The following is a 9,599-nucleotide window of genomic DNA, read 5'->3' on the forward strand; positions in this document are numbered from 1 at the left end:
CCCTGGCTTGTAGACAGCTGTCTTCTCCCTGTGCCTTCACGTCATCTTCTCTCTGCGTGCGCTGGGTCTTAATTTCCTTTTCTTATAAGCACACAAGTCATAATGGGTTAGGGGCACCCTAATTTATAACCTCATGATCTCAGTTCAGCTCAGTCGCTTAATCCTGTCCGACCCTTTGCGACCCAGTGGACTGCAGCACGCCAGGCCTCCCTGTCCACCACCGACTCCCAGAGTTTGCTCAGACTCATGTCCATCGAGTTGGTGATGCCACCCAACCATCTCATCCTCTGTCATCCCCTTCTCCTCCCGCCTTCAGTCTTTCCCAGCATCAGGGTCTTTTCCAATGAGTCAGCTCTTTGCATCAGGTGGACAAAGTATTAGACTTTCAGCTTCAGCATCAGTCCTTCCAATGAATATTCAGTACTGATTTCCTTTAGGATGGACTGGTTGGATCTCCTTGCAGCCCAAGGGACTGTCAAGAGTCTTCTCCAACACCACAGTTCAAAAGCACCAATTCTTCGGCGCTCAGCTTTCTTTATAGTCCAACTCTCACATCCATACATGAATACTGGCAAAAACATAGCTTTGACTAGACAGACCTTTGTTGACAAAGTAATGTCTCTGCTTTTTAATATGCCGTCTAAGTTGGTCATAGCTTTTCTTCCAAGGAACAAGCATCTTTTAATTTCATGGCTGCAGTCACCATCTGCAGTGATTTTGGAGCCCCCCAAAATAAAGTCTTCCATATTTCCATTGTTTCCCCCATCTATTTGCCGTGAAGTGATGGGACGATGACCTCATTTTACCCTAATTATCATTTTAAAAACCCAATCTCGGACTTTCCAAGTGGTCCAGTTGTTAAGAATTTGCCTGACAGTGCAGGGGACATGGGTTCAATCCCTGCTCCAGGAAGATTCCACGTGCCATGGGGTGACTGCGCCCGCGAGCCCTGAAGCCTGTGCTCCTCAGCAAGAGGAGCCGCCACGACTACAGTAGCCCCTGCTCAAGACAACCAGAGAAATCCCACTTGTGCAGCCAAGACCCGGTGCAGCGAAAAGTAAACACGTAAACAAAGCCCCAGTCTCAAATGCAGTCATGTTCTGAGGTGCTGAGATTCCAATCTTTGAATTTTGACAGGGCATAAAATTCAGCCCAGGCACTGTCCAATTTTGTGAAATCTTGTGAAGAAACCCAAATTTATGAAACACTGAAAGTAAAACTGTATTAAGGTGATTATTAACTATTAAGGTGATTAAAAATATGAAACAGTGAAGTGAAAGTCACTCAGTTGTGTCTGACTCTTTGTGACCCCATGGACTATACAGTCCATGGAATTCTCCAGGCCAGAACACTGGAGTGGGTAGCCTTTCCCTTCTCCAGGGGATCTTCCCAACCCAGGGATCGAACCCAGGTCTCCCGCATTGCAGGCATATTCTTTACCAGCTGAGCCACAAGGGAAGCCTCCAAAATATGAATAAAATGAGGATAATAATAAGTACCTCAAAGTATTCTTATAGGATTAAATAAGGTGGGTTGGGTTGAAGAATCAAATAAATATACCAAAATTGAAATCTACACTAGGGTGATCTGTGGCCATGTAGCATCATTGGTCAAGTCACTTAAACTGATGAGACTTAATAATTCTAATCACAACAGAAGCTCATTTATGAAATTCATAGGAAGGCCTTGTGATAGTCCAAAAAATGGAAGCCGCTAAGCATTAGATTTTTTTAAAACTGGAAATAATCACATTTGTCTTACATGATGGAATTAAATTAGTTTACAGGAAATGCCTACTCTAGTGCATCGTTCATCAGGATATTCCATAGCTTGATAACTATTAAGGTGATTAAAAATATGAATAAAATAAGGATAATAATATGTACCTTGAAGTGTTGTTATGGGATTAAATAAAGTAGAATTTGTAAAGCTTTGAGGACAGTGTCTAGAGTATAGGAAGTGCAGTGTAAGTTTCTGTTAAACAAAAACGTAGTTTATATGCATATGATACCACTCTAATGGCAGAAAGTGAAGAGGAACTAAACAGCCTCTTGATGAGGGTGAAAGAGGAGAGTTGAAAAATCTGGCTTGAAGCTCAACATTTAAAAATCTAAAATTATAGCATCTGGTCCCATCTCTTTATGGCAAATAGAAGGGGAAAAATTGGAAGCAGTGACAGATTTTATTTTGGGGGCTCCAAAATCACTACAGCCATGAAATTTAAAAATGTTTGCTCCTTGGAAGGAAAGCTGTGACAAACCTAGACAGTGTATTAAGAAGCAGAGACATCACTTTGTTGACAAAGGTTCATGTAATCAAAGCTGTGGTTTTTCTAGTAGTCATGTATGAATATGAGAGTTGGACCATAAAAAAGGCTGAGTGTCAAAAAGTTGGTGCTTTGAATTGTGGTGCTGGAGAAGATTCTTGTGAGCCCCTTGGACAGCAAGGAGATCAAGGCAGTCAATCCTAAAGGAAATCAGTCCTGAACATTCATTGGAAGGACTGGTGCTGAAGCTGAAGCTGATACTTCGACCACCTGATGCACAGTGCTAACTCACTGGAAAAGTCCCTGATGCTGGGAAAGATTGAAGGCAAGAGGAGAAGGGGGAGGCAGAGGATGAGATGATTAGATAGCATCACTGACCCAGTGGACATGGATCTTGGCACCTCCAGGAGATGGTGAAGGACCGGGGAGCCTGCTGTGCTGCAGTCCACAGGGTTGCAAAGAGTCAGACATGACTTAGCGACTGAACAACAACAAAAAATTACTATTGTTGTATCCTAAATATTAATAGCTCTACCCAAGAAAGCACCAAAGCACCTCAAATCCATCTCAAATCGAGCTGTGAGGGAGCCTGTCATAGGGGGCACAGCACAAACTCTTGCAGACTTCTTCAACATCGCTGCTGTAAAATTAGGCTAAAAATAGTGCCCCTGTCAGAATGTCACTTTATGGATTAATGAAGCTTTCCCAACGACTCAGCCAGTAACCAATCCGCCTACAACGCAGGAGATGCAGGAGACACGGGTTCTGTCACTGGCTTGGGAAGATCCCCTGAAGTACAAAATGGAAACTCATTCCAGTATTCTTGCCGAAAAATTCCCATGAACAGAGGAGCCTGGTGGGCTACAGTCCAAAGGATTGCAGACAGTCAGATAGAACTAACCACAGACACACACATACACAATGATCTTAAAGCAGTACTGGGCACAGAATGTGTGCTCAATAAATTTTAGTTCCCTCGACAGTTAGCAACATTTTCATTCCATAGTCATCCAAGATGAAAATATTTTTGACTTCCTCATTTCTCTTACTAAATGTGTATTAACTTTCGTATTTTCTGGATTCTTGATGCTCTGGCATCGGGGGCCTTGCTGATGGGGATAGACTGATCTAGTCATTTCTTAGAGATACCAAATGATTTTCCGTGGAGCATAACTTTCATATGCAAACTAACCAAACCAGAACCCATACTCTGAGACTCTGCCTCTATCTTGCTTTTGTACTCTAGAAGGCAATGTTCTTCTGCCTTTATCATCACAGGGCCAGGTACCCTAGACACCCAGACAACTAGAGAAAGCCCTGATACGCGAGAGTGTGCTGAACTTACTCAAACTAGCCGATCCTAAGCCTGCTTACCCTGCACCTTCTTACGTCTCCCACAGAAGCCACAGTTAAGGCCGTTGCCCATGCCGTCCCCTCGCCCCTTCTGCCTCCTGGCAGACTTGGTGCTTCCCCGCGTGGCTCTGCGGGGTGTCTCCTGCCCCCTCCTCTTGGAAAATGTGAGTAACAAGCTGTCTTTTCAATGACAGTTGTCTCCTGATCTGTCTGTCTCACAACACCTGCATAATAGTCAAAGTAACATTTTGAAACAAAATATTCTGCCAAGTCCTGGAGGATTTATCTGTAAAATAACTCTAAAACATCAGTCTTCATTTCTATTAGCATGGTCAGTGAGCACATCTCTTGGCCCAGAGTATTGCAATATACTCTTCAAGGGTCTCCCAGGTTCCAGATATACCTCTTTCAAAGTTTCAACTTTTCCAACCCATCTTTTATCCCCAAATCAAAACATGATTGAAAGTAAATGAAAATGAAAGTAAAACTATCTCATGCCATGTCAGTAATATTCTGAGGTTGTGTATTGCCTCAAACTTAAGCATTTTGGTATACCCCCAACTACATGTGTGTGCATGCATGCACGTGCGCACACGCACACACACACACACACACACACACACACACACACAGAGTCACCTGTGGTCCTGCTCCACAGCACCAATTATGTTCTATCCTGTGGAAAGGGAACACAAATCTCTGTTGATCAGGGGGTTATCTGTGCCACAACTTTAGTATCCTGTAAAATCCATCTCATGATGATTACAGCAAAGTAACAAGAGAGACAGTGCAACATAGCCCAGCTCAGAGGAGAAAGCCCCTCGTAGTTTGGCAAGTCTAAGTACCAAATTTGATTCCACCCAACAAGTCAAGGTTTCACATGTTGCTGCTGCTAAGTCACTTCAATCGTGTCCGACTCTGTGCGACCCCATAGACGGCAGCCCACCAGGCTCCCCCATCCCTGGGATTCTCCAGGCAAGAACACTGGAGTGTGTTTCCATTTCCTTCTCCAGCTCATGAAAGTGAAAAGTGAAAGTGAAGTCACTCAGTCGTGTCCGACTCCTAGCGACCTCATGGACTGCAGCCTACCAGGCTCCTCCATCCATGGGATTTTCCAGGCAAGAGGACTGGAGTGGGGTGCCATTGCCTTCTCCTTTCACATGTTAACACCCCTCAAATCATAATATATCTCACAATTCACAATATATTGCAATGATTATTGGCAGAACATTTTTTTTTCTTTCCTGGTGGCAAATAAGGTAATGGTACATCTAATAATCTTTGATACTTTATATTCCATAAGGAACAGTTTTTCAGTAAGGAGACAAAAAAGAAAAAACAGCAACACACACAAACACAGGCGCTCTGTTCAAGTAAATAAAGAAAACAAACGGTTAGACAGAGATTAAAGAGATGCGTTTCTTAAGCACTCCTTAGAGCTGTACTAGACTAATAGGTGTTTTCATCTGCAAGCAATAGAGGCCTCCGTGGCTCCCACTAACCTTTCTGCCCCATGGTGACTCCCTTGTATCCTTGGACACCCATTACCAGTCCTGTGCCCGTTGGAGTGCCGTGGAGGCATGCTTCTGGGGTCTGTAGGATGGAAAACACTGCTTTTAAGGAGAAGCATGAAGCGTATTTCTCCTGGCGCCCAGCGACCCAGTTCCTGTTTCTAGTGCTGGATCTTCACATCTCAGTGCTTTCCTCCCCAACACCCCTCCTGTCGGGGGTGAGTGAGTGTGCCTCATGGGGGCTGTCAAGGAAAACAGCCTAAATAGTCCCTTCTCCTCCCCAGCTTGAAGTATCCATGGCATGGCCTATGTTATTTTAAAAGTTACATTGAATTTCTTATCTCTGTACTGTCTGCCTCTATCACTAGTTATGTAAACTCCATGAGGGTAGAGGCTTTGTCCAGTGTTCATATATATTCAGTGCATGAGTATATACTCAATGAGTAATTAGTAAGTGAATTAAATGAACAGTATATTTGAATTTGTTTTTAATAAGCAGCTGGCGTTTTAGAGAATTTGTCACCTTTCCATACCGAGTAATGGGACTCTCTTACAATATGTTCAGTGATTATTCCGGGGCTTTATCTTACTATTCTCATACTTTAAATACTTACTCTTTATACTTTCATTATTGTTATACTTTTCTACCTCCTGATATTCCCTGAGGGTACGTGTGCCCCAGTTAAAGCAACACAAAATAATAGAGTCACAACAAGTGGATTGAAAAAAGTCTTTATTGCAGTAAACACTATGCTATGTGTTGGAGGAAAAAAATCTTTTTCTCTCTTAGTCATGAACCTGAGGCAGAGGCTGATTGACCATGGCCAAGAGAGTCTTTCATCTTTGTTCTGTCTCTGTACTTGCCCAAATCACTCAGCAAATTTCTGCTTGTCCATTCAGATTCTGGAAAAGTATGGTGTAATATGTAATATAGAAGAGATTATAGTTTTAAATATTTAATTATTCTAGTTACCTTCTAGCATCATCATTTCTTAATATGTGACTTACCTTTAATGTCACAGAATCTTAACTATGTAACAGAAATAACACTGTGGAACATAAATAGTACTGTGGTCTAACCATTTACATTATTTGAGAGTTAAATGAGATAATACATGTGGATATACTGATAAATATGACAGTTTTACACAAATGTTGACCACTCAGTCATTTACCAAATGCATAGTATGTGCTTAACATCTGCCAGGCACTGCCATAGTCACTAAAGATACATCAGTGAATGGAGCAGACAGCCCTGCCTGCATGGAGCTCACGTTCTAATGGGGAGAGAGACAAGAACCAGGGTGAATAAGAATGTGGCATAGTGTGTTAGAAGATCTATGAGTGGAAAACTAAAAGAGTAAGCGGTGTAATCCAATGAAGAGTTATAAGTGGCGCTGAAAGTGCAAATAGAGCAGTCAGTGTGGGCCTCACTGAGGAAGTGACATTCTGAGCCGATTCCTGAAGGAGCTGCTAGCCATGCAGGAATCTGGGAGAACATTCCAGTTAGAATAGTGGTTCTCAAACAAGCTCGTAGATACAGAGACTAGATTGGTCGTTACAAGAGACTGATGATTGTAAGAGGTGATGGAGGTAAAAAGGTACAAACTTCCAGTTATAAAATAAATAAAGGATGTGATGTACAGCATAATGACTGCAGTTAAAATAACCGTATTGCATTTTTGCAAGTTGCTAACAGAGTGAATCTTAAAAGTCCTCATCATAAGAAAAAAAATTATAACAATGTATGGTTATGAATATTAACTAGACTTATCGTGATGATAATTTCACAATATGTACAAATATTGAATCATTATGTTGTATACGTGAAAATAGTATAATGTTATATGTCAATTATACCTCATTTAAAAAAAAAAAAGAATAGTGGTTCTCCGCTGGGGGCAGTTTTGCCTCTAGGAGGCACCCAGCAATGTCTGAAGACATTTTTAACCGTCACAACTTGGGAGCAGTGGAAGTTGCTACTGGGGCCCTAAGTAAAGCCAGGGATGCTGCTAAATATCCGGCAATGCACAGGCTCTCAATCTAAAATATCAACAGTGCCAAAGTTAAGAAACCCTGGATTAGAGGGATAAGCTGGTGCAAAGGTCTAGGGACAGGAAATTGCCGGAACCAACATGGAAGATGGTGTTGAAGCACAGGTGACCATCTAGATCACTTAGGGTGTGGGAGGCCGTTGTAGAGACTTGGCATCTGCTTGATACCCACCCCAGGCTTCTCAGACAGGCGTGGTCACTCTCTTAGCGCTCCCACGGCAACCAGCTGCCATGCTCAGTAGGGATTAATCATCTGCCTGTCTCACTAGGCTTTGAAGTCCTTGTGGGTAGCAGGCAAATCTGATCCAGCTCTACACACCCTGTCCCTATGGAGTTCAGTGCGTGTTACTTACATCAGTGATTATGGTAACGACTTTGGGTGATAATAGCAGCTGATTTGACTTATTCGTTCATTTACTTTCGGCTGCACGAGGTCTTCCTTGCTGTGCAGTCTTTCTCTAGTTGTAGCGAGCCGGGGCTACTTTTTGTTGTGGTGCATGAGCTTCTCATTGCAGTGGCTTCTCTTGCTGTAGGGCACAGGTTCTAGGTGAACGGGCTTCAGTAGTTACAACACATAAGTTCAGCAGTTGTGGCATACGGGATTAGTTGTTCTGTAGCATGTGAAATCTTCCTGGACCAGGGATCAAACCTATGTCCCCTGCATTGGCAAGCGAATTCTCATCCACTGTATCATTGAGAATTCCTCTATTGATTTGATTTTTATTCAATGTACAGACTACTAAGATCCATGAAAGGACAGATTGTGTCTGTTACATTCACAGCTTTAACCTCAGTGCCTAATTGGTACCAAGTACATATCAAGTGCTTAATAAACACTGAATGAATAAAAGAATGAGTAGGTTGAATATATATCAAGAGAAGGGCTGAATCTACAGCCCTGAATGTAGATTTAGCCCTTCTCTTGATTTTCTGACCAAATTTCTCCTCTTCTTAGCGACTGCTCTTATGAAAGAGGAGGAGAACTGAAAAAAAAATCTTTTTTTCTAGAAGATAACCTATGACAAAATACTCTGAGTTGGTAACCTGATGCAATCATGCTATATTTGTCGGTCACATTATAATACATCATTGCAGACAGTACATGCTTGAATAACCCATGGAACATATCTTTGAAAGGAAAAAGGTAAGGACATGAGTTAAATATATATTATTTGCCATCTAGCTGGTAGATTGCACAAGTAGCTCTCTTTTCTCTTATTTCACACACTAGAAGAATCCAAAAATCTGGAGATGATCAAGGAAAGGATGAACAAATATGCAACCTGGGTAAATAAATGCACATGGAGCTCTGAAAGTATCCAGTGGGTGTTCTCCTAGCAGTTCGGGATACGATCCAAGCCATACAGAGTAGAAAGGTGGGGCAAGATTCACAGCGACATTCTTAGTGCCCTTGCTTCATCCTTAGCCTTTGAGAGAACCCTACTTATAAGCTATCCCTTCCACTGCAAAAAGTATGACACGATACCTAAAACCTTGCTCTCACAGACCCTTGCAGACCCTTGGTCCTTAACTCTTCTCTTCCTTCCAAAACCCAGGCATTGTGTCAGTTACAGACTTTAATATGAGTTGGTAGTGCTTTTCCTGTTTGGCTTGGTATTGTTGATGGGTATGGGAAAGGGAAAAATATACAGATCCTAAGGAGAAGAGCATGGGACAATAAGGCCTCTGTGGATTTACCACCAAGTAGGAAGTAGGAGGGGGAAAAACAAAAACAAAAAAACCTAAAATAAAAGAAACTCCAAGAATGCTTACATGACTGAGATGAAATTCTTTTCAATGAATTATTTTATATTTTATGCTTATATAAGTATTTGCCTTCCTTCCTACTTTGAGTCAAAATAGGGAAAAACATTTCCAAGTGCCTTGGTCTTAGAAGGCTGAGGCTCCAGGGAACAGGAAGATGCAGAGAGAAAGAGAGAAAATAAAAAGGTTTGATGTGACCTTGTGAAAAGAATTGTGCTTGGGGTGGCTTAAACCATGTTTAGAATACTAAACATAAATATGCTTCTATTTTGACTCTGCCCTTTTGATCCACACCAAAGAGACCATGCCTTTTTCATCTTTGACCCCTCTAGAGCTCAGCAAAAGGAACTGCTCAGAGGAAATACCCATCCAATGTGTCCTGAAAGACTCAACAAAGGAGAAAAAAAAAATCCCAAAGAATCGACTTGGAATAGTAACTAATGTTCATGGACTCTGCATTTGATTGGGAGCCTTTGCTTCTAATGCTTAATCACCTCTTAGCTGTGTGACGTCAACCAAGTCATTCCATTTAGATAAGCCTTAGTTTCTTTTTCTGTAAAATGCATCCTGTAGAGAAAATGAGATAATGTAAGCTAAGACCATGCAAATTTCAGATTTACTATTTTAATGTTAGTACTTGATGACAATTTC

Source organism: Odocoileus virginianus, chromosome 31 (genome assembly GCF_023699985.2).
Source record: "Odocoileus virginianus isolate 20LAN1187 ecotype Illinois chromosome 31, Ovbor_1.2, whole genome shotgun sequence".
Classification (NCBI taxonomy): Eukaryota; Metazoa; Chordata; class Mammalia; order Artiodactyla; family Cervidae; genus Odocoileus; species Odocoileus virginianus.